This window comes from Ornithorhynchus anatinus, chromosome 3 (genome assembly GCF_004115215.2).
Source record: "Ornithorhynchus anatinus isolate Pmale09 chromosome 3, mOrnAna1.pri.v4, whole genome shotgun sequence".
Lineage (NCBI taxonomy): Eukaryota > Metazoa > Chordata > Mammalia > Monotremata > Ornithorhynchidae > Ornithorhynchus > Ornithorhynchus anatinus.
Window position 1 is genome coordinate 82,370,084 of NC_041730.1, and position 24,741 is coordinate 82,394,824.

Genomic DNA, 24,741 nt, shown 5'->3' on the forward strand with positions numbered 1-24,741 from the left:
CCCAGAGAAACTAAGTGACTTTCCCAAGGTCACAATGTAGGCCAGTGGCAGAGCTGGAATTTGAACCTAGGCTTCCTGACTCAATCCCGTGCCCTTTCCATGATGCTCCCCCCCCCATCCTTTTATTAAGTAACAGGCTCGCTCCTTCTGAATGCCTTTGAGCTCTTCTCTCCATTAGGGTTGTCTTCTCTGATTTTTACTGCATCTGGATTGTTGAAAATTAATGCAGGAAATTTTAATCCCAATATTTTAACAGGTGGTAGAGAAACCCTAACTACTTCACCTGTTTTGGTGCTGGACTGTGGAAGTTCAGTGAAGTACCTGATAGAAATGATTCCTCTGAATAAGATGCAATGAACTCAACACCTGCACCATATATTTCTGAATCAAGTCATCATTCCCATTCAGAAGTCTCTCTAACTGCTCAGGGGTCTCTTCGAAGCTTTGAAAGTGAGACAAAAAGCATGGGCTGAGCATCCTCTAAAATAGATTCATTATTAGTGCTTTATCTCAGCCCAGCTGGAGAATGGGCAGAAAGATTTGTTTACCTGTAATATTTAGTTGGAATGTTGGGATTAGCAGCTGTGTGCCGTCAATTAATCAAAAGTAGGTATTGAGAGCTTACTTTGTGTAGAGCCCTGGGCTAAGCACTTGAGGGCATGCAATAAAGTTGGTATAAACGATCCCTGACCTCTGAGTTTACGGTCAAGAGGGGGAGACACAATGAAAGGAATTACAAATTGGGGAAGCAGCAAAATATAAGGAAATGGACATAGAGTGCTTTGGAAGCATACAGGTGTTTCCCCTGGATGTTTGGATTGTGGAGTGTTTGTACCCTGGGGTAAGGCATCAAATAATAGCTGAACTCTACCTCACAGGGGTGTTATGGGGGGTAAAAAAAAATAACTAATAAAGGTGCTTTGGCAATAAAAGCACCAAATAGAAACCCTGTTTTAGGGAAAGCAGTGTGGCCAAGTGGATACAGCACAGGCCTGGCAGTCAGAAGTACCTGAGTTCTAATCCTGGTTCCATCACTTGTTTGGTCTATGACCTTGGGCAAGTCCCTTAACTTCACTGTACTTCAGTTACCTCACCTGTAAAATAGGGATTAGGATCGTAAGCCCCATGTGTAACATGGACTGAGTCCAATCTGATTAGCTTGTATCTACCCCAGGGTTTAGTACAGTGCCTGGCACATAATGAGCACTTAACAAATACCATTAACAACAACAAAAAAGTACAATCACATCTCTGGGTTGGCTTTAACCCAAGATATATCTGTACTGCAAATCAAACAGAATTATCCAAGCAGCACACAGTTACTGGTGTTTTCACTTTTCAGGCAGGTATCTCTGGCTGACTTGCCTTGGAAACAGATGCAGTAATTTAACAAGTGGCTGTCCTGATAGTGGCCAAAGTATGAGATGTGCACAGCCACAATCCTACAGTTCACTGTGGATTTTTTTAAACCCTATCCTTTTGGTTTACCCATCCTTTCACATGTGAAAACTCACTGGTATTCTGTGGTTCATAAGGTATGAAGCCAACCATATGGGGATGGGTGTTTTTTCTTTTAAAGTTCTGCCATGCTATGTAGCTCTATTACTGAGGGCTAGGCCAGGGGCCATGAAGATTACATTGAATGACAGATTCTCTACTGGGAAAGACTGCCCTCTGTCCCGTCACAGTGTTCTGGGTGTCAAAATTCCTTCATTTCCCAGGGCTTCAATCTCCCTTCTTTCCATATAAATAATTTGTAAATACTCTTTGTGTAGCTCTATAGTAGAACTAAAGGACAAGGCCCTTGCCCTCAGGAACAAAGAATCTATGAAAATCTTCCCAAACACCTATTACAGTGATCGTAACATAATAGGTACTCAATAAATGCAGTTGATTGTTTAAGAGCTGTATAGATTCCCATCTCTAAACTCCTAGATTTTCTGAGATATATTTCCGTGTGAAAGGTCCTTAAAACACTAAATGTAATGGAAATTGTCCAAAGGACCAAGCTTTTCCTTTACCCTTAAAAAAAGTCATCAAGCTTTTATCTTGAAACTTCAAAATGTTTTGAAAGCTTCCTACAGGTTTTTAAATCTTTGAGAGAGCTCCTGAAATAGATCTTAAGTCTGGGGTGAGTGATTCATCTGAATCTGGGAGCATCCTTGAAGATAACCTTGGTTCTGTTTTGAGACGCCCCTGCCGGCAGCTCTATCTCCGTTCCAAAATTCCATAAGTGAGACCGTTTCTGACAGTCTTGGGAGGGGTGGGAGAATCTCCCAAGTGCAAAGCTTCATCTTTCCCGTAAAAGATTTCCTCAAAACCTAAGGTAATATGTCTCTCTCACTAGACTGTAAGCTCCTTGAGGGAAGGAATCATGTCTATCAATCAGTTGTATTTTATTGAACACTTACTACATGCAGCGTTTGGGAGAGTGCAATGAAACGGAGTTGGCAGTCACAGTCCCTGACTGTAATGACCTTACAGTCTAACAAATGTGTGCCAACCAAATTATACTCTCCCAAGCTCTTAATACGTTGGTCTGTCCTCAGTAAATGCTCAGTAAATACTAGTGATTGATTGGATGTTCTTAGCAGAGAGGGTGAGGGGCCAGCAATCATTTCCCATTTCCACCCCGGATAGAGAAGGTAGATCTCGATGGCCTGCCAACTGAATGGGGGAAAGACTGACTAGCCCTCATCAGGGGTTGATGATGTCAGTCAGGGGCTTTCTTTTCCTTGGAAGTGGGTTCTTTGAGTGCCTCTTCCCTTGAGTTTCTTCAAAAAGAAGTGGGCTGGGAGCCTTTTTCTGTTTTTAAGGAAGAGACAGTGAGTGTGGACCTGAAGAGCAGGATAATGAACCTGCTGAAAAGGGAGTGGGTAGAATTTTGGTGAGAGGGGGCTCCTAGCCTTCCAAGGAAGGTGAGTTTGCTTGAAAACAAAGGACAAACTATGAATAATAAACCCAGGTTCCCAATGGAGCCTGAGCCTGTGTGTGTATCTGCATATGTTTATTAAAATGTTTCCAATGGAGAAATACAGCCCAGGCGCTTGGCCATGCTGCAGTGAATTCCAAATCAAACACTGGTTTCTGGAGGGATTGCAGTAGCGGTGGGGTAGGAAGGCACTGCTTTTGATGTTAATCAGTCTGAAAGATGTCCCTGCTTGGGTACTACTGTGTATGTTCCTTCACACCCACCTTAAGATTCAATCCTGCAATTAATTGCTGGAAATGCTGCTGCTACTGCTCTGAACATTCTCCCTTAACCCTTAAATTGCTCTGACCTCACCATGTTCCTTCAATCCCTTCTGTAATTATCCCCTTCCTGTTTTTAGGAATCACCACCTCCCTCCACGCCCGTCAGCTCACTCCCATGCTATGTGACCTTGAGCAATTCTCAATTTCTCCCAGCCTCAGCTTCCTCATTTGTAAAATAGGGATTCTGATAACTCACAGCCTTGGAGCACCTCCACACTGTTTCTTCTCCTGTGCTTGAGACTTGGAAGACAGCTGGTTGAAAAACAGACACCAGGCTGACCCCATCCATTTAAAACTCATCTTCACCTTCACCTTATGAGTCTTCCCTCTCCTCCACCCAGAAATTCCCCCTCCCTAATTGACTCCCATGCCTATTATCTGTACCAGTCGTTTCATACTTTTAACTCCCTCTTTAAATCTCATGTTTCCCCACCTCCACAATCTCTTGCCCCAGTGACCCTGCCACCTATTTCTTTAAAAAAAAAATAAATTGAAACCATCAGGCACAACTTTTCTAAAGTCACCCCTCCATTCTCTAGTCCCACCACCTCTTAAAATGTCTCCCCTCCACCCACACCTCCTGGCCCCATCCCTTTGCACCCTGTAGAAACCACTTGCCCCCATCCCTTCTTCCTTCCCTGATCACCATCTTCAATGGCTCACTTTCTAATGGTTCATTCATTGCTTTCAAAAAAAAACAAACCCTGCCTTGACCCCATGGCCCACTCCAATTATCACTCCATCTTCCTCCTACCATTTAATTCCAAACTCCTGGAGCGAGTTGTTCACACTCACTGCCTCTACTTCCTCTCCTCCAATTTTCTCCTTGAGCCTGTCCAATCTGGCTTTCTCCAGTTCCATTCCATGGACACTGCCCTCTCTAAGATTTAAGAGATTTGATCTCATCAATCTCGCCAAAGACACCTTGCCCATGTCTTCCTTCTAATCTGGAATTCCCTCCCTGTTCACTTCCAAGAGACCACAACTCTCCACCTGCAAGGCCTTATTAAAATCACATCTCCTCCAAAACCCCTTTCTTGACTAAACCCTCATTCCCCCAACTATTCACTCTCCCTTCTGCATTCACCTAGGCTTGGGTCTGTATTCATAAGCACACTGATTCTCTCCACATCCCAGCATTACATCACCTTTAAGCACTTTGATTCTTTCCCCTTACCATTTATGTAAATATCCTTTATTTTAATGTCTGTCTCCCTCACTAGACTGTTGGCTCCTTGAGGGTAGGAATCATATCTACCAACTCCCTTGCACTGTACATTCCCAAGTGCTCACCCAGAAGGGGTAAAGCTTGTATTACTCTCCCAAACTCAGCCCCCTGGCCCCACCCGGTCAGCCTCCTCCTATCCCTTCTCGTATCCCAGGAAGAATCTCATCACCCACTCCCTCTCCCTCCCCTTCTTTGTTACTCACTCTCCTCTATCAGTATGTGTGCCTCACTGGGGAGCAGAGGAGCAAAGCTAACTGTGGTTAGAAGACTGTCTTTTGGGAAGATGTTTCATGACAAACATATATACATTTCAAAGCCTCCTGATTAACTTTCTACTTCATTGCTCATCTTTTGAAGCCACCAAAAATATGCTTTTGTCACCCCCACAGCACGGTTTAAGATTTCAGAACCAAGCAGGCATGCAGGCACAGGACTCAAAACATATATTTGGAGGGCTGGGTCATTAACCTCTAATCTTCCATACATGGAGGTGCAACAGATGGTACTGTGATGCTGGTAGAAAGATAAAAATAAATCAGCCTCCACTCCCTCAGTTGCTGGATTTCCTTCCTCCCCCTTGCATTGGGCCTTAAAGACCTGGAGACTCCCGTTTTAGCAAGCCTTGAGTGTCTTGTGGGGACAGACATTCACCCTCAGATCCTATATTCTTATTTACTTATCCAGATGGCTGCTCAAATGTATTTCTGATTCCTAACTGTTCTTGCCCCAAATAGCAGAAACTCCTGTCTTCAAGGCTATTGGCCTGCTCTCTCTCTTTCTCTTTTATATCATCTCTCTTCTCTTCTGTTACTCCTCAGCTCGCACTCTTCCCTGGTCCCCAAATCCCCTTCTCTCTGCATTCTACTGTCCACTCTCCCCTTGCTCAAGCCGGTCTTAGACCTGGAGCTCCCTCCCCTTCAAATCTGCCAGGCCACAGCTTTCCCCATCTTAAACACCCTTCCTGATTCATTCTCACCATCTCAAGGACCATCATCCTCAACAGCCATTTTAGCACATATATTCTCAGCAATGCTTAGCACTTGTGTGTGTGTATATTTATTATAATATATAAGTGGTGTGTATAGATAGGCCTATGGTTGCTATTCATTTGTTCAATTATTCACTCATTTTTATTCTGAGTCAATAGTATTTAATGAGCACCTATTGCGTGCAGAGCACTGTACTAAGTAGACAACTTCAGTAGCGGTTAAAGACCCAATCCGTACACTCAAGGAGGATATAATCTAATGGGAAGCTAAGCCCCAAATATTTTATAGATAAGAGAAAAGGAAAAAAGGAAATGGGAAGAGATGTCTTTTGTTTCCCTTTTAGGTTCCTGAGAGCTCGGTCCTCAGTGAGTACTTGATAAGTATCTCAGATTAAATAATTGATGGATCTTAGTGACTGTGGAGACAATCACTCGCAGACTCTTCCTCGTGGAATGGCAAGTTGTAATTATCCTGATAGGGGACCAAGGGGCACCATTCCATATGTCCTGAGGGCCATGGACAGGCAAGGAGAGTCCTATAGAACTGGCCATTAGGGCAGGGGCAAGCCTGCCTCGTTGGCAAAGTGGCTGACTGGTGTGAGCATTACACTGGCAGCGAGTTTGTATTGTAATTGCAATCAGGACCCAACCTAGGGGTGGCTTGGAATCTCACTGGTCCTGGTGCCCACCAGAGGCCAGGAATGACCAGCTGAGTGGCCACAAGGAGCAGGTGAGGACAGGTTTCTGGTCCTGGCTCTCAAGCACAGACAGGCACCAACACACCGTGTTCTTCCAATAATCATAGAGAAGAAGCAACATGGCCTAGTAGAGCATGGGCCTGGGGGACAGAAGGACCTGGATTTTAACACTGGCTATGCCACTTGTCTGCTTTGTGACCTTGGACAAGTCCCTTAACTTCTCTGGGCCTTAGTTTCCTCACCTGTAAAATGGGAATTTAGACTGGGCGTCCCATTATGGGATATGGACTGTGTCCAAATTGATTAGCTTAATAATAATGGTCAGTGGTATTAAGCACTTACTATGTGCAGAGCACTGTTCTAAGCGCTGGGGGAGATACAGGGTCATTGGGTTATCCCACATGAGGCTCACAGTTAATCCCCATTTTACAGATGAGGTAACTGAGACACAGAAGTGAAGTGACTTGCCCACAGTCACACAGCTGACAAGTGGCAGAGCCGGGAGTCAAACCCATGACCTATGACTCCGAAGCCCAGGCTCTTTCCACTGAGCCATGCTACTTCCCTATCCCAGCACTTAGAGTATCTGGCACAGAGTAGGTGCTTAATAAATACAATAAAAAGGTGTGGAGAGCATTAAGCAGTGACCTGGTCTGTCACTGCTGAGCATGCTCCCACTCCATGCAGCCAGGAATGTTGTGCAGATGAAAGGAGATTACTGAAGCAAAGAACTTTACACATTTGAAAATGCCCTACCAATTCCTCTGCCCCTCCTCCTTGAGAGCTCATTTCCTGTGCGAAGCACTGGGTCGAGTTCTCACATATCTTCTCTTCCCTTCCACCTCCCTCTTCCGACCCATCTTGCTGAGGAGATGGGCGGCTGCGGATGAAGAAGCAAACCTTCCCTTCGGTCCATAGCATGTCTGGCTCCGTGACCACAGTTGGTATCCATCAGGAGGCCCAGCCTGAGCTGCCCCTGGACCAGGGCCAGCCATGTCTGTCTCTGCCAGCCCTGCACACTTCCCAAACGAGATCCGTTTAGCAGCCCATCGAGAGAAACAGAGCCAGGAAAATGTTTTTTTTCTGCAAAGGAGAGAGCTTTGTCTACCCCCCAAGGCTGCTCGTTAGGCCTAATGGGCAAGGTTCCCACACGCTCTGAGTGCAATCTGTGGAGAGGGGCCTGTGACTGGTGTTTAGCTGGAGCGCCTCCGGTCACCTCCTTCTCCCCTCCCCTTCCCTGCAGACTCCTAGCTAATGAAAGTGATTATGATGAAATGGTGGTTTCATAAGGGGTCATTCCGTCAGGGAGGACTCACAGGAATTTCCCATTTCCTTCTAAGCCTGAGCAGAGAAGACTATCGATCCTCATGGAAATATCCTCAACTCGGCCCGGGATGAAGCTCGGGGCTGCAGGAAGATCTTTTGTTGGAGGGCACAATGTTGTTCTGGGCTGTGAAGGTTGGGGAAGAGAGAATGCAACCAGAAAATTAAAAATCAGCTGACTGGTTGCCTCCCTTGACTTTGAATTCTCTGATGGATGCATTGAGGCCCATAGTATTCAGCTGTAGCTGAGCACTATGCTGAGTGTCTGTTAATTAGTTGTGGTATTTGTTTAGAGTTTACTGTGTGCCATATAGTCATTCAATAGTATTTACTGAGCGCTTACTATGTGCAGAGCACTGTACTAAGCACTTGGAATGTACAAATCGTTAACAGATGGAGACAGTATAATCAAGTAAGACACAGTTCTTGTCTCATATGGGTCGCACAGTCTGTCAGAGGGAAAACAGCTCTTGACCCCCCCCCCACCCCACCCCATTTTACAGAGGAGGAAATAGGGAAATTAAGTGACTGGCCCAAGGACACACACACTAGGACAGTGGTGGAGGCAGGATTAGAACCCCGGTGTTGCTTTTGGTAGACAGGCTGTGGACTTGACTGCTCACAAAAGAGACTCAGAAGGATCTGGGTTCTAAGCCCAGTTCTGCTGCTTCTCTGCTGTGTGGCATGGAGCAAGTAATTTGATTTTGTGATTGCTACCACATCTATAAAATGGGGATGAAGACTGTGAGTCCCATGTGGGTCAGAAACTGTGTCCAACCATGTTACCTTGTATCTACCCCAGTGTTTAGTACAGTGTTTGGCACACAGTAAGTGCTTAACAAATACCACAATCATTATCATTTTGCTTCAGGGCAGCAGCCGGTGTGATGAAAAATCCAAATAGGACTTTGTGTAATTGGATTCCTTTGAGCTACATTTGTTTTCAAGAAATATGTAAGTTTTAGGTGTTAAACTTAGTTTTGCCCTGAAAACTCCTATGTTTTACTATGTAGTGCTCTGCTACTTCTAGGTTATCTCTTCTTATTTCTTGTCGAGAGAGTTGTGAGGTCAAGGAAGATGACTGGCTCTGGGTTTCTGGAAATCAAGCAAACCATGGCATTTATTGAACGAGTGCTCATCGTGTGCAGAGCACTGTACTAAGTTACACTGTACTTAGTACAGTGCTTGGAAGAGTACGATATTACAGAATTAGCAGACATGCCATCTGCCCACAAGGAGCTTATAGTCTAGAGGAGAGCCACAAATGCTAGAAAAAGTGAAATCCTAATCATTCCCCAGGCCATTGGAAGTTTGGTAGTTAAAATCTCTCCCGACTCTACAACCATCTCTGTGCTTAGTTAAGCGTCTTAGATGGAGAGAGAAGTTTCTGCTACCAGCACATGGAGATGATCAGCAGAATTGGCTTCTGAAACCTTGGAAAGAAATGACTGGTTCATGATTCAGTATTGCTATGGTGCTATTCTTGTCGAGAGAAGAAAGTCAACCATTTACCTATGGAATTCTGATGCTCTATTAAAGTTGGCTTTTGGTGGGGCATTTTTCCCTCTGGATCAGAAATACCTTTATTGAAGAATTAGCAGTATCTCAGTCAAAGCCAAATCAGTTGTAGTGGAAGGGGGGAAGAAGTCTAGGTTTGATGTTACTCTTGAAACCTACAGTTTGGACTCCTTTCCTTTGGTCTAAAGCCAGCATTGAACTAACTTTCTGTAGCTGGGCAACTGCCTTCAGGATCAAGCACATTCTACAGTTATTTTTGCTTCAATTTTATTCTCGGTATCCCATAGGTGAATTTTACCAAAATGGTGTCGTCTTCAAATATTTTCTTCCACTTGCTTGCTTTGTGATCGTGGGCAAGTCATTTAACTTTGTTGTGTTTCAGGCTCCTCATCTACAAAAATGGGGCCTTATATGCCTACTTTTCCTTCCATTTAAACTGTGAGCCCAATGTGGGACAGGGACTGTGTCCAATCTGTTTATCCTGTACCTACCCCAGTGCTTGACACAATGCTTGGCATTTAGGAAGTGCTTAAAAATACCACAGTTGTTATTCTGTATGAAGGAGATATACATTATATATATATATATGTATATATATGCACATAAATTTAATTAGAAATGGGTGGGTGGGCAATACAAGGGAAGGAGGGTGGCCATTTGTCCAGTTTCATAATATAGTTTAACTGGCCTTGCCCCTGCCCAGTACTGTATGTGGGGTGGTTGGCAAAAGGAAGTCCAGTCTTTAGTGTCTTCAGCAGCCACCCTTGGGGAAGGGAGGAGGCCTAGAGAATCACCATTTAAAAAAAAAATGGAGAGACACAAATTTGTCAAGGGATATTATTTTCTTACTAGGGGGAAATAAATTCTGGAGCCAGAGATCAAAATGGAAAAAAAAATTGTGGAAAATGGAGTAACAATTCTCTTTATTAGAAGATTGGTAAAGAGTTAAAATAAAATTCGGTTCTATGATTCCAGCACTTCTTAGATATAGATGACTATATCAAGTAAGGTGCCAAATACAATAATTTTGTCTTCCCTTTGGAAATGTGGGGTCAGTAGTTTTGGGGGCAGAACATAAGGGGACATGAATAGGCAGCCAGTCAGGTAGCATTAAAGCCAGGCAACCATTTTAAATGGGCACAGAAGCCCTGACCTGAGTGGAGAGAAAAGTGCAGACCGAGAGAGCTCAGAGTGAGAAATTAATTATTGAGGCAGTCAGCTCTGGCTGAATATAAAACTTGCAGAGCTCAAATCTCTAGGGGGATTGAGGTTAGAGGATATGTGATTGCTGCCATGGAAGAACAAGTGAACAAAAAACACCTTGATTTTTAATCAAGAAGCACAAGAATGAGCAGGGAGTAAGTTGTGGCTTCACAAAACTAATAAAATCAGAGAATGCAAGCTGACTCCACCAGACTAATAAGAAGCACTGAGTCTTCAGGGAGGTTGGGGAATGAAGTCTCTTCCTGGCCCAGGAGACCAGTGCTACCCTGTGTGTGGTTATTGCTTCTGATGCACAGCCGTGTTCCATTGTGTCAGCCCAAAGGTGTCACTTTCAATTGGGCTGCCACATATCTTGCATCTCTGTTTCTCCTGCCTCCTTTTGACTCTGGTGTGTGAGGCACTGGGCTCGAGGGGCTGCGGTGGCAGGATCGAGGACCAGGACATGTGCCAGTCCCATCAGGCAAGCAGGAATCAGTCTGAGGCATGACTTCCCAACAAGAAGCATATAGTCGGGCTCCTGGGACATTCTCCTTGAGGACTGGAGTGTCCAGGTTTGGGTGCCTAGCATAAGTGTTCCTTCTACTGGCGTGGGGAAGGAATTGTGTTTGTGTTCCTGGAGAGACGAGGGCTCCCTGCATTCCTAGGCTTTGAGGATTGCCCCTGTGGAAGGAAGAGCGTTTTCCTCAGTCCAACCCTGATAAAAATCCCCATTAAGAATCTAGCAGGATCCCACTCCTCTGGCTTGCTCCATCCTGCTTTGGGGAGGGGGGAACACACCATGCTGTTCACCCCTCCTTTGGGATTCTGGGCAGCAGCACAGAGAGCCTTCTAGTCAAAGGGAGCAGAGTGGCCTTGTGCCCCTGGCCCATGTCCTACCACTGTCCTGGAATGCCCTTCCTCCTCATGTCCGCCAAACGAACACTCTTCCCCTTTTCAAAACCCTACTGAGAGGTCACCTCCTCCAAGAGGCCTTCCCAGACTGAGCTCCCCCCCTTCTCCCTCTGCTACCCCTCCACCCTCTGCTCCGCCCTCTTCCCCTCTGCTCCCCCTCCCCTCCCCACCCCACCTTCTGCCCCTCCCTCTCTCCCCTTCCCCTCAGCACTGTTTTCATTTGTATATATTATTTATTACCCTATTTATTCTGTTAATGAGATGTACATCCCCTTGATTCTATTTATTGTGATAATGTTGTCTTGTTTTTCTTTTGTTCTGTTTTGCTGTGCTGTCTATCTCCCCCGATTAGACTGTGAGCCCATCATTTGGCAGGGTTTGTCTCTATCTGTTGCCGAATTGTACATTACAAGCACTTAGTACAGTGCTCTGCACATAGTAAGCGTTCAATAAATACTATTGAATAAATGAATGAATAGCATCTCAGCTATAGAAGTTAGGAGACCCAGGTTCTAATCCCAGCTCTGCTACTTTGCCTGCTATGTGACCTTGGGCAAACTGCTTAATCTTGCTCTCCCTTAGTTTCCTCACCTGTAAAAGAAGGATCAAATACCTGTTGTTCTTTCCTCTTAGACCGTGAGCCTTGCAGGGGTCAGGGATTTTATCCAATGTGATCATATTCTATCAGTCCCAGTTTCACATAGTAAGCATTTAAGAAATACCATCATTAATAAAATTATTAAAGGACACCAGGACACATCCATCTCTCCTAGGCAGTGCTGACACTGGTTTCTGGAGGCAGTCGAAGAGCATCCTGTGGCTGAACTGTGATTTTTATGTAAAATGAGGAATTGGGTGTCTCTGCCGTGTACTCTCTGTTTCAGTGCAGAGATGAGAATCAATCAATGTTGTTATTGATTGAGCATTTGCTATTTACAGTGCACTCTACTAAGCTCTTGAGAGAGAATACAATGGAGTTAGTAGACACAAGGAGCTTCCCACGAGGAGCTTACAATCTATGGGAGAAGACAGATATTAAAATTAATTACAGATAAGTAAATAATATACAGAGCAATGCACTTAAGTTTAATTGTGCAAAAAATACAGATAGAAATGGTGTTTGCCAATGGTTTGTTCATTTTAAAAGCACAAATTAGAGCAGTCTTTATTAAGCACAATGATCCTAATTTTCCCAGTGCCTAAAGCAATCCTCTATTAGTTAATCATTTTGGTAAGGGCAATAATTCTTAATGATGCTGAGGCTTGGGTACGTAATGAGCCAGGAGTTCAGTGTTTAATAGATGCATCCTCTGGGCAAAGTCCCCACGAGAGGTGATGGCTGAGGAGGGGGTGGGTGGATGGAGGAGCCATTAGAACAGTGGGGAGGAGGAGAAGGTGTGTGTCCACCGAAGTTTCCCTACCCCACGCGCACACTCCCCCAACCAGAGTTCTCCTTCTGCCTGATCCTGGGAGGGACGACTATCCACGAGGAAGGAATGGAGTTTGCTTAGGGAATCAGTCAGTCAATCTTTATTATTATTATTATTGTTATTATGGTATTTGTGAAGCTGTTACTATTTTCCAGGCACTGTACTAAATGCTGGGGCAGATGCTAGCAAATCGGGTTGGTCATAGTCACCATCCCAAGTGGGGCTCACAGTCTCAATCCCCATTTTACAGGAGAGGTAAGTAAGGCCCAGAAAAGAGAAGTCACTTATCCAAGGTCACACAGCAGACAAATGGCAGAGCTGGGATTAGAACCCATGACCACCTGACTCCCAGGCCTGTGCTCTTTCCACTACACCTTGCTGCTTCTCTATCATTTGAGCAGTTACTGTGTGCAGAGCACTGTATTAAGTAGTTGGGAGAGTACAATACAACAATCTAAGACACATTCCCTGTCCACAATGAAGGTGCAACCCCCAGGCTGCCTAGTGCATTTGCTGAGAAGCAGCATAGCATAGTGGATAGACCACGGGCTTGGGAGTCATAAGGTCATGGGTTCTGCCTCTTGTCTGCTGTGTGACCTGGGGCAAGGCACTCTACTTCTGTGCCTCAGTTCCCTCATCTGTAAAATGGGGATTGAGACACATATGACATTTGCTGTGTCTAACCCAATTTGCTTGTATCCATCCTCATGCTTAGTACAGTGCCTGGCACATAGTAAGTACTTAACAAATACCATAATCACTATTATTGTTGTTTGTAATCCTTGGAGGGGGAAAAAGCAGGTCTTGGTGACCCAGCAGCTCTGCAGCCCAGAGGAGCTTGAAAATCCTGAGCAGCCTGATGAGGAAGCATTATTCTTTCTAGGCCTTGGTGACTTAGCAGATGCTCTCAATGGGGGAGGGCAACCCAACTTGATGTCCTCAGCATTTGATTGCCCATGCTTGACTCTCCGGTCTTGGGAACATTTAGAGGCAGAGTCCAAACACCCAACGTAATCAGTCATATTTATTGAGCACTTACTGTGTGTAGAGCACTGTAGTAACCGCTTGGGAGAGAACAAAATAACGATATGATAGGCACATTCCCTACGTACAGTAAGTTTACAGTCTAGATGGGGACATAGGATTACTATCCTATCCAGTAGCTTACCCTGTCAAGTTGACAGCCTAAGAGCTCGTCTGTAAACCACTGCCCTCTTCAGCTGACCTAATATTCTTGAGACCAGAATGCAAGGATTGTGTTTTTAACTTATCCCTAGCATCAAAATGGCACAAGCTGTCTTGTACCAGCCAGTGTAGCAAGGGCTTATATTTCCGCTATCAGATCCTTCTTGGGAAGAGCCAGGGAATGCCAGTCTTCATGCTACAAATTGATTATCCAGTTCAATTATTTTATCTAACAATGACATTTGTATTATAAAAGTCAGCCCCCAAATCAATGAGTTTTAAAGGACAAAATCAGTGGTAGACACAGACCACTGAATTAAAAAACGTGCTTCAACAGCCAGAAACTGAGTTAGTGCAGGATAGATAGGTGGGGCACTTCAGATAATCTCTTAGTTTTCTTAAAATGAGAGGTTTTCTTCAGGACCTCCAATCAGGTGAAAATTGAGTAGCAATAGGCTCAGAGCACAGATTTCCTTTCGGGCTGGTTGAAGAGCCCGATGGATTGTCGGAGGGCGTTTTTTTACTCTGGGCGGGAGTTGCATAGTTGGGGGTATTTCCTGGGAGAGGGGTTTACCATAACTGAAGATGTTGTTGGGGACAGAAATGGGACTGTCAAGGATAAAGGGGATCATGGCCTTCTAGGTCACTAAAATATAATCTAAGAGTGAGAAGAGATCTCACAAGTGTCCTTTATCTGGACCAGCCTACTGCTTTGAAGCAACTGAATGCCTAAACCACCACCTAAACCACCTAGGACATGCAGTTGTCCTCAGCTACCTCATCTCTAAAATAGGGTTTGAGAATGTGAACCCCATGTGGGACAGGGACTGTGTCCAACCCGATTTGTTTGCATCCACCCCAATGCTTAGTACAGTGCATGACACAAAGTAAGTGCTTAACAGATAGCATTATTATTATTATTTCTTTTAATTGCTACTCAAATACTGTTTGGATCTCTACTAATTAATTGCTTTTACCATGTGCCGGGTTGAGTGGCTTGGGAGGTACTAATAAAAGTGTAGTTTTAATATATTATTGTCCACTGAGTCAAATGCATCACTGGAGGTGAAATTCAATCAATCATATTTGAGTGCTTACTGTTTGCAGAGCACTGTACTAAGCGCCTGGGAGAGTACAATGTAACAGAGGTTGGCGACATGTTCCCTGCCCACAGTGAGCCTACAAGTCTAGAGCGGGAGACAGACATCACTATAAATGAATAAATCTTGTGTATGTATACATAAGTTCTGTGGAGATGAGGGCGGGGCACATAAAATCCATATGCAAGGTCAAAAATGGTGGTAATAATAATTATGGTGTCAAAGCATCATGCTTGCCACTGGTGGTAATTACAAGATACTGGTAGGATAAGTAGGCATCCAGGTTGAGTGTGGGGATGATGAGGGGGCTGGCATGGATAGAGCGTGAGGCACAGACCATGTTTGGTCCAGAGCAGATCATCACTTAGCTGTTGGAGGATGATGTGGCCGAGAGTTGAATTCTGAGGGGAGGAGCAGTTGGCAGACTTTTGAGGAGGGGAGTGTGGTAATGGAGTTGGCATTTCAGAAGGATGATTTGTGGGGATACCCACTGGAGGTTCTAAAAAGGGAGAGATGGGAGGTAGGAAGGCCAGCAAAGAGTCTTTACAGTAGCACTGTGAAACAGCCATCTGTCAATTGATGGCAATTTTTGAGCATTTACTGTGGGCAGAGCACTCTTCTAAGGGTTTGGAGAGTATAACACTGTAGGGTTGGTAGACATAATCCCTGCCAACAAGGAGCCTATGTGTTAAGGGTTTGTTTGAGGTGAGTGATATTATTAATATCGTTATTATTTCTGACATTTAAGGCTGCCTTCAATCAGTAGTATTTATTGAAGGATCGTGAGTGGTTTTTGGAAGGCCAAATAATTCTATGTAGATTAGCATATTATGGACTCACAATCAGGAGGACTAATTCTCTGGAGAAGACACTAATGCTAGGAAAAGTCTAGGGAAAATGTGGAAGAGGCAGATAGAGATGGATAGAGACCATAACAACGATAAGGGAAGAACCGTTATAAAGGTTGCAGATTATAACAGAAGACAGGACATTCTGGAGAAAGTGTATCCATGGAGTCTCTATGAATGAGAAACAACTCTATGGCACTTAATAAATAATGATAATGTGATATGTTGCACACTATACTAAACACTTTGGAGAGTACAATACAACAGAATGAGGAGATACATTCCCTGCCTATAGCGAGCCTTTAGTCTAGAGGCTGTAGAAGGAGACAGACATTAATATGATTAAGTGATTTACAATATGTAATTTAAAGATACATAAGTGCTGTGGGGCTGGGGGTGGAGCAGATATCAAGCATCCACAAATGCCTTTGTGTCAAACACTTTACTTAGCAATGGGCATAAGTCCAAGTATATTGAAACAAGTACCATGTCTGGCTCAAAAGGGGCTCACAGTCTAAATGAGAGAGGACAGAAAGAGGAAAATTCAATAAAAAAACCCAAAACCTTATGATATCAAATAGCATTAAAAAAAAGGCAGGAAATCACTATTGGGAGGAAACAGGCCTTGGACTCTTCACTGCTTGAGCAGAGTTGGGCTTTAGTCTCAAGTCACCCCCTTCCCAGCATTCCACCAGCTTTGCTTTTGAGGCCTGGGGCTTCTCATTAATAACATGTCCCCACTGCAAGTCCCAATCAGTACCTCACTCCTGCGTGCCCACACTGCAGAAAGGACCAGGGTTTGGAACACACAGAACAGAATTTTGGAAATCTCTGGCTGTTTAATAGCAAGCATGCAAGGGGAGAAAAGTTTCTATGTCTTCACTCCCAGTGAGTATTCTTCATGGGCATCTATGGAGCATGTAGTGATATTGGCCAGAAGATCATTTTGGATGGATGCTTCTCCAGGAACATCAAAGACAGGAAATTCTTCCCCACTGAAGAGTCTGTAACAAACTCAAAAAGCATCCTTTGCTAGAAATATGCAGAGGGCCGGTTAATTGTGCATCAAGTCAGCCTTGTCCACCAGTGTGGATCTTCCCCTTCTGAAGACTTTGGTTATAGAAGATCTGAGGTGGGTGTGGTTGGATTGCAGATTTTTCATTTGCTTTGGGAAAATGTTAGTCCTAGACTTATCCCATGAAATTGCGGGCCCTTTTCATGACCCACTGCCTAAGTGAATGGTTCCAGATCTTGGTAAAAGGTAATTTTTGAAGTCCATGGATGTCAGTTATCACTAAATGTCTCTTGCTGTTCTGGGTCTTCCTTGGTCTACTGAATAGAGCATTAGACAGAGCCCAGAGGTTGTAAGGGCGGGGGTGGGGGGGTGAGTGGAAGGAGAAAAGAGAAGGCTTCACTGCCTTAGAGGGAAAAAAAAAGTGTATTAAAAACAAGGAGGAACCCTGGATGGAGACCAACATCACTTGTTCTTTGTGGTAAGATTCCTGGGAGTAGTCTCAGCCCAAATCAGTCTCTAATTCTCAATTTTTCAAGAGCCAGTGCACATTTAGAAGGAATTTAATTTGTTTGAGACTAACTTGCATCCAATTTTTAGGAACACCTGCATAAATAGCACTTAAATGAGTAGCAGGTGGGTTGATCAGGCTTCCTAGGTGTGCATTAATTGATTTTATTTGTACTTTGGAAGAGGAGGATATCTTATCTGCATCTAGCCCATCATGATGATGGGTAGTTGGGGGAGAGAGACTCCGGCTGATGTTTCAAGGAGGAAGAAGAGCTTCCACTGGAATAGCAGAGATTTTAGTTGTTCAAGACTTTCAAAGTCTTTCAGAGACAGGGGTTTGTGTCCATAATCTTAAAAATACTCTACAAATAAAGTATCTGGGACTAAATTAACTTTGTAAATAATTTCCCAGCATCATCTATTTACCCCATAAAATTGACATTAGCCCCAACCTTTATTTCCTGACTTAAGGGTGGTGAGATACCAGGCTTTAGCTGCCAAAATAGCCCTCCTAGCTGCAGTCATTCCCAGTTATGGCTGTAGTTCTTCCCCCTCCTTGGCATCTCCTCTCCTTGGGTGCTCCCTCTTTGTCACCTCCCAGCACCTCAGAGGTCAAGAGCCTCGATAGAGCCTCACGGCCAAGGTTGGAAAGATGATAGCAGGGCCCTGTAAAGACAGTGATGATGGCTGCTTCTAGTTTCCCTCTCTAGGTACTGTTTTCCACCTAGCGGGGGTCAAAGTGTTTGATCCCATATTCCCATCATGTTTGTTGGAGCTTTGCTGGCAGGTCCCACAGGGTCTAGAGTGAGTCAATCATTTATTGAGTACTTACTGTGTGCAGAGCACTGTACTAAACACTTAGGAGGTTACAATAAAACAATAGATGCATTCCCTGCCCACAACAAGCTTACAGTCCAGACGGGGAGACAGATGTTAAATAAATTACAGATATGTTCATAAGTGCTGTGGGGCAATTGTACCACTCTACCTGTTTCCATTTAGCCAACTGCCTTCAACCTCTATCCACCTCATTTCCTCTTCCAAGAATCTTACTCTAGCTAACACATTTTGAATCCCATGTTGGGGTGGGGGGTGGGGGTAGGGTGTGTTTGTGTGTGTGTGTGAGAGAGAGAGAGAGAGAGAGAGAATGTGAGCATGCACACAGGGATGAAAGTTGGGTTGCCTCTGACAGGCCTCACTTATTCTGAACAAGAAGTCTACATGATTTATGCGCTATCATGGGCACAGTGTAGCATTATGATGCCAATTTTGCATGACCCTAGGCATTTCTCTGGGGAGCCCCTGAACCCCTCATTTGCTTCTGAGACTTTGCATTAATCTTCCATGACAGGACAAACCCTGGTGCCCTGTCGGAACTGTAAAGTGTTGCAGAAGGAGCTGTGACAGAGGGAGGCTCAAGCGGAAAGTATAAAGACTAGACATTAAAAACATCTGATTCTTTACTGGTGCTGGTTAGGGGGACAGAACAGTGGAAAATCAACTACCTGGTTTGAAACTAGACAACTAGCCCGTATGTGGGGTGCATGTGTATGTATGCTCCATCAGAGAACATTTTTTCTCACCTCACAAATCAATCAGTTGTGTTATTGATGGCTTACTATGTGCAGAGCACCATACTAAATGCTTGGGAGAGTACAATATAACAGAATCAACAGTCCTGTTCTCAGTCCATAATGAGTTTGCGGTATAGAGGATGGGACATAAATCTCCTTGATTCTATTTATCTTGATGATGATATCTTGTTTTTGTTTTGTTCTCTTTTCTTTTGCTATCGGTCTCCCCTGTTTAGATTGTGAGCCCGTCATTGGGCAGGGATTGTCTCTATCTGTTGCCGAATTGTACATTACAAGCACTTAGTACAGTGCTCTGCACATAGTACGCACTGTAAATACTATTGAATGAATGAGTAAACAAATAACTACAAAGCAGCTCAGAAATGGCAGTTAAGTCCCTTTTCTGTCTCATAGGAGGTTGGTGAGCACTGTGGTCTATGGTAGTGGATGCCATGGAGATAGCATGGATTGGTAGAGAGCACTTCCTGCAATCTTCCCGCGGAGACTCTGGACACTTGAGGAGAGCAGTCTTTCTTCACAGGAAAAGGATGGCTGTTAACAGGAATGGTTGGGGACAATGGGTCTGTTCCCTGAAGCCAAGTGATATGCTTATCCAAAGGCTGGGTGGGAGCTGAATCCACAACTCTGGGAGAGAGACTGAACATGATTGGGTAAGAGTGACTTAAGGATGTAGTCTTTTCCCCCTTTCAAAATGGGGGAGAAACACTCCAGTTTTCTTAAACTGAGCAGTGGTGCACTGCCCTGGGAGAGGCAGTTGGGCTAAGGTTTCTGTGCACATAAAGCAGTATATTGGGCTGGAAGGCCACTCTATTTTAGGTTATAAACTAAGTAGTCATGGATTGCAATACCAATCAATAACAGTGCTTGCGACACTTGTTGTAGTTAGAGCCCTTCATTTCATCCACCCAAAATTACAATCCTACTCCTACAATCCCCCTCCTACTTAGACTCTGAGCCCTGCACTGGACAGGAACTGTATCTGACCCAATTATCTTGTGTCTTCCTCAGTCCTTAGAACAGTGCTTGACACATGGTAAACACAACACTTAGCAAATCTTGTCTTATGCCTTCGAGTCGTTTCCGACCCATAGCGACACAATGGACACATCTCTTCCAGAATGCCCAGCTCTCCATCAGCAATCATTCTGGTACTGTATCCATAGTTTTCTTGGTAAAAATGCAGAAGTGGTTTACCATTGCCACTTTCCATGCAGTAAACTCGAATCTCTGCCCTCGACTCTGTCCTGTGCCGCTGCTGCCCAGCACAGGTGAGTTTTGACTTGTAACAGATTGCCTTCCACTCGCTAGTCACTGGCCAAGCTAGGAATGGAATGGTTAGGCCTCTGCTTGACTCTCCCTCTCGTAGCTGAGATTGGTAGAGTACTGGAAACTCTCCAGGGGAGACCCTGAGAGGGGACTTAGCAAGTACTATTATTATTATTACCAATAATAATAATCCATGCAAATAGACTCCATCCAACCTGCCTATTGCTTCTCTCTACAGTATATAACAAAACATAATTATTATAGTGATGATAATAGTGATCTTTGTTAAGCACTTAACTGTGCTGTACTAAGCACTGGGGTACATACAAGGTAATCAGATCAGACACAGTCCCTGCCTCATCAGGGTTACAGTCTAAGTATGAGGGAGAACAAGCATTGAAACCCCATTTTATAGATGAGGAAACTGAGTCAGAAGTTGTGATTTGTCCAGGTCATAGCAGGCAGGTGGCAGAGTTGGGATTAGAACTCAGGTCCTCCAACTCCAAGGTTTGTGTTTTTCTGCTAGGCCTTGCTGCTTCTCAATAGCCAATGCTGCTTCTTTATTCCTTTCTAGAGCTTTGCCATGAGTAAATTGTTCTTCTAATGCTGAGAAGATCCAAGGTCAGGAACTTTGACCTAATAATAATATATGTTCAGCACTTACTTTGTAGTAATAATAATAATTATGGTACTTGTTAAGCACTTATTATGTGCCAGGCACTGTACTAAGCTCTGGTTGGATACAAGGAAATCGGGTTGGACACAGTCTCTGTCCCACGTGGGGCTCACAGTCTCAAACCCCATTTTACAGATGAGATAACTGAGGCCCAGAGAAATTAAGTGACTCACCCAAGGTCACACAGCAGACAAGTGGCAGAGCTAGGGTTTGAACCCATGATCTTCTGACTCCCAGGCCTGTGTTCTTATCCACTATGCCCTGCTGCTTCACTAAGTACTAAGTACTGGAGTAGTTTGAAGATAATCAAGCTGAAAGAGTCTCTTTCCCACATGGGGCTCACAGTCTAAGAGGGAAGACAGGTCTTGAATGCCTATTTTACAGATGAGGAAACTGAAGCACAGAGATGTTAAGTGACTTGACCTTGGACACCCAGGAGGCAAGCAGCAGAATCAGGGTAGGGAATGTCTGTTTATTGTTATACTGTACCCTCCCAAATGCTTTGTGCAGTGCTTGGCACACGGGAAGTGTTCAATAAATACAATTGAATGAATAAATGAATGATGAGCTCTTGAAGAATGCCTGGGGCTTTCTCCGAACAAGGAACCCCCTTGCCCATTTTGTGGGAAGGCTCCTATCTGGTGTCTGGCTCCCATCCTATGACAGTTGTAGAAAAGGAGAGGGATTTAAGTCAGCAATCCCCAACTAGAAAAGAGTAGGATTGCTTCTTTAACCTAGATCTTGGTTTGGCTTTCAATGGAACCTGTTTGCACTTGCTCTAATTACCTTGGTCTCATTTTGGATGGTACAGGTCTCTGCATAAAATATTTACCTAAAGCATTTGAAAAATGCATGCTTAACTGTTGAGGATTCTGCGCCTGGTAACACTCAACCCAGTTTGCTGTACCTGACCCTGAAGTCGCACATGGGACTGACGTCAGCAGACTCAGTGGCTGAGATCACACAGGGCAAAGCCAAGGCTTTTTTTGCCAAAAATAGCCCCAAGTCCCCAGCTTTCTCACGGTCCCATGGGTCCCAGGTCTGTTTTTATTTCAAGCTTGAAGGAGATGGGCAAAAAGATTTCTCATCTTTTTTGGGGAGCCTTCGAAGACGATTACAAAACTATAGTTTGCTCATGTCTTCCCCACTCATAAACCTACAGTCTTTGCTTTATTCCTCTCTGCATCAAGTGATAACTCCTGATTGTTGACTTTAAGGCCTTCAAACAACAATCTTTTCCTTCCCATCACTACCCCGCCTCAGGCCACTTGCCCCTGCTCCTCTTCAGCTCACGCATTTCACACCTCATTTCACTGTGCCTTCCTCTCTCCTCTTTCATGGTCAACCTCTTGCTCACACCCGCCTTCACAGCAGATAGACCACTGCTCTCCCCATCTTCAAGGCCCTTCTGAAATCACCACTTCTCCAGGGGGCTATCCCTGATTAATTTCTCATCACCTCACTCTACCCAACCCCCATCCCCATTCTGAGAAGCAATCCTACTCTTTTTTAGTTGGGGATGCTGACTTAAATTCCTCTCCCTTTCTACAACTGTCATAGGATGGGAGCCAGACACTGGACAGGAGCCTTCCCACAGAGTGGGAAGGGGTTCCTTGTTCAGAGAAAGCCCCAGGCATTCTTTAAGAGCTCATCATTCACTCCACTCCAAAACTTCTATATCACCAAAGCATTTTGCTGCTCACTCTCCCACTCCCTGAGTTAGCACTTAAGTACATGTCTTGAAACTCTCTTATTTTCTCTTACGCATACTGTATTTGTGTACAAACTCCTTGAAGGCAGGGGTTGTATCTACTTACTCTTCTCTCCCAAGTGCTTAGGGCAGTGTTCTATACAAAAGTGTTCAATAAATATCACTGAATACCAGTTCATTCAAGCTGGAGGGTTTTGCCACATGACTTATCAAGCGAGCACATATCAAGCAAAAACTCCTCAGTACTGGCGTTAAAGCTCTGCATTGCCTTGCCCCTTCCTACCTCACCTCCCTTCTCTCCTTCTCCATCCCAACCCACATACTCCGCTCCTTTGGTGCTAACTTCTCAATGTGCCTTTTTCTCACCTGTCCCGCTGTCTAGCATACTTTCCCACTTCAAAGTCCTACTGAAAGCTTACCTCTTCCAGGAGACCTTCCCGGACTGAGTCCCCTTTTCCTCTGCTCCCACTCCCATCCTCATTACCCCCCTTCACTCCCTCTGCTCTACTCTCCTCCCCTTCCCCACGCACTTGTGTGTATATATGTACGTATTTATAATTCTATTTATTTTTAATGAGTCATTCCAAAGCAGTATGGCTCAGTGGAAAGAGCACGGGCTTGGGAGTCAGAGGTCGTGGGTTCGAATACCGGCTCTGCCACTTGTCAGCTGTGTGACTGTGAGCAAGTCACTTTACTTCTCTGTGCCTCAGTTACCTCATCTGTAAAATGGGGATTAAGACTGTGAGCCTCACGTGGGACAACCTGATTACCATGTATCTCCCCCAGCGCTTAGAACAGTGCTCTGCACTTAGTAAGCGCTTAACAAATACCAACATTTAATCATATTTATTGAGTGCTTACTGTGTGCAGAGCACTGTACTAAGCACTTGGAAAGTACAATTTGGCAACAAATGAGACAATCCCTACTCAACAACAGGATGTGTATATATCTATAATTCTATTTATGTTGATGCTACTGATGCCTGTTTATTTGTTTTGATGTCTGTCTCCCGCATTCTAGACTATGAGCCCGGTGTGGTATTTGTTAAGCACTTACTATGTGCAGAGCACTGTTCTAAGCGCTGGGGGAGACACGGGGGAATCAGGTTGTCCCACATGGGGCTCACAATCTTAATCCCCATTTTACAGATGAGATAACTGAGGCCCAGAGAAGTTAAGTGACTTGCCTACAGTCACACAGCTGACAAGTGGCAGAGCTGGGAATCGAACTCATAACCTCTGACTCCAAAGCCCATGCTCTTTCCACTGAGCCACGCTGCTGTGGGCAGGGACTGTCTCTATTTGTTGCTGAACTGTACTTTCCAAGCACTTGGTACAGTGCTCTGCACACCGTAAGCGCTCAGTAACTTCAATTGAATGAATGACTTTACTATCGACTGAGATATGTCTGACAGCTGCTGCATAAGTTAACCAGCCTGCCAAGAGTCTCCCAGGACAGCAGTAGGGTTGGGGGCTAGAAGAGTCTGAAGTGTTCTCCATTAGGCTATTCCATCATGCTGAGTCAAGAATAAGGTCTCTATGATAAGGCTTCAAAAAAAAACCGTTGAGGGCTTTGGAGAGGCAAGGATGTATATCTAGCCTCATCAGAGTCACCAAAAAGATGTAACCCTCATGAAGAATTGCCACTTCGAGTCACCATGTTCAGTAGACTGATTTTTGTCTGAACTGAAGAATGAAGGAAATAGAAAGTCCAAAATGTGGAAAGACACTTAATCCAACTTTCTGCCTCCTGTTACTCCCCAAACATTCAACATCATAACCCTTACAAAGCTTAGTTATTAAATCTAATGAACTTATCCAGTGTTTTAATGGACAAATACATTCAGCCCTGTGGAATTAAATGGGAAAATAGTATAATCATGCAGAAATTAGAGCAGTGTTCTCGTTAACGATAATATTGGTGGTATTTATTAAGTACTTATGTGCCAAGTACTCTGCTAATCACTGGGGTAAAACCTCACAAATAAAGATTTACCTATCTTCAAAGTAAAGGAGAATCTCAATTAAAATACTTCAGCTCAGTGATTCAGGGTGACTTCTTGGTGACCTGATTGGCAACAGTGATGGTAATCACAGAGTCATTCATTCAATAGTATTTATTGAGGGCTTACTATGTGCAGAGCACTGTACTAAGTGCTTGGAATGTACAATTCGGCAACAGAGACAATCCCTGCCCAGTAACGGGCTCACAGTCTAAACGAGGGAGGCAGACAGCAAAGCAAAACAGAACAAAACAAGACAATATCAAGATAAATAGAATCA

At 44.3% G+C, this 24,741-nt stretch overlaps 1 protein-coding gene and 1 non-coding gene across 3 annotated transcripts in view; one reads left to right on the plus strand and one right to left on the minus strand.

Annotated features, from left to right (window-relative positions):
* The window catches only part of GRID1 (glutamate ionotropic receptor delta type subunit 1), an 842,873-nt gene that overhangs the window by 351,530 nt on the left and 466,602 nt on the right, over window positions 1-24,741 (plus strand). The gene's annotated exons all lie outside the window — the stretch shown is intronic.
* On the minus strand, window positions 20,084-20,221 carry LOC114810956. Its single transcript, XR_003758645.1, has one exon. It is a non-coding gene; the product is annotated as a small nucleolar RNA SNORA7 (small nucleolar RNA).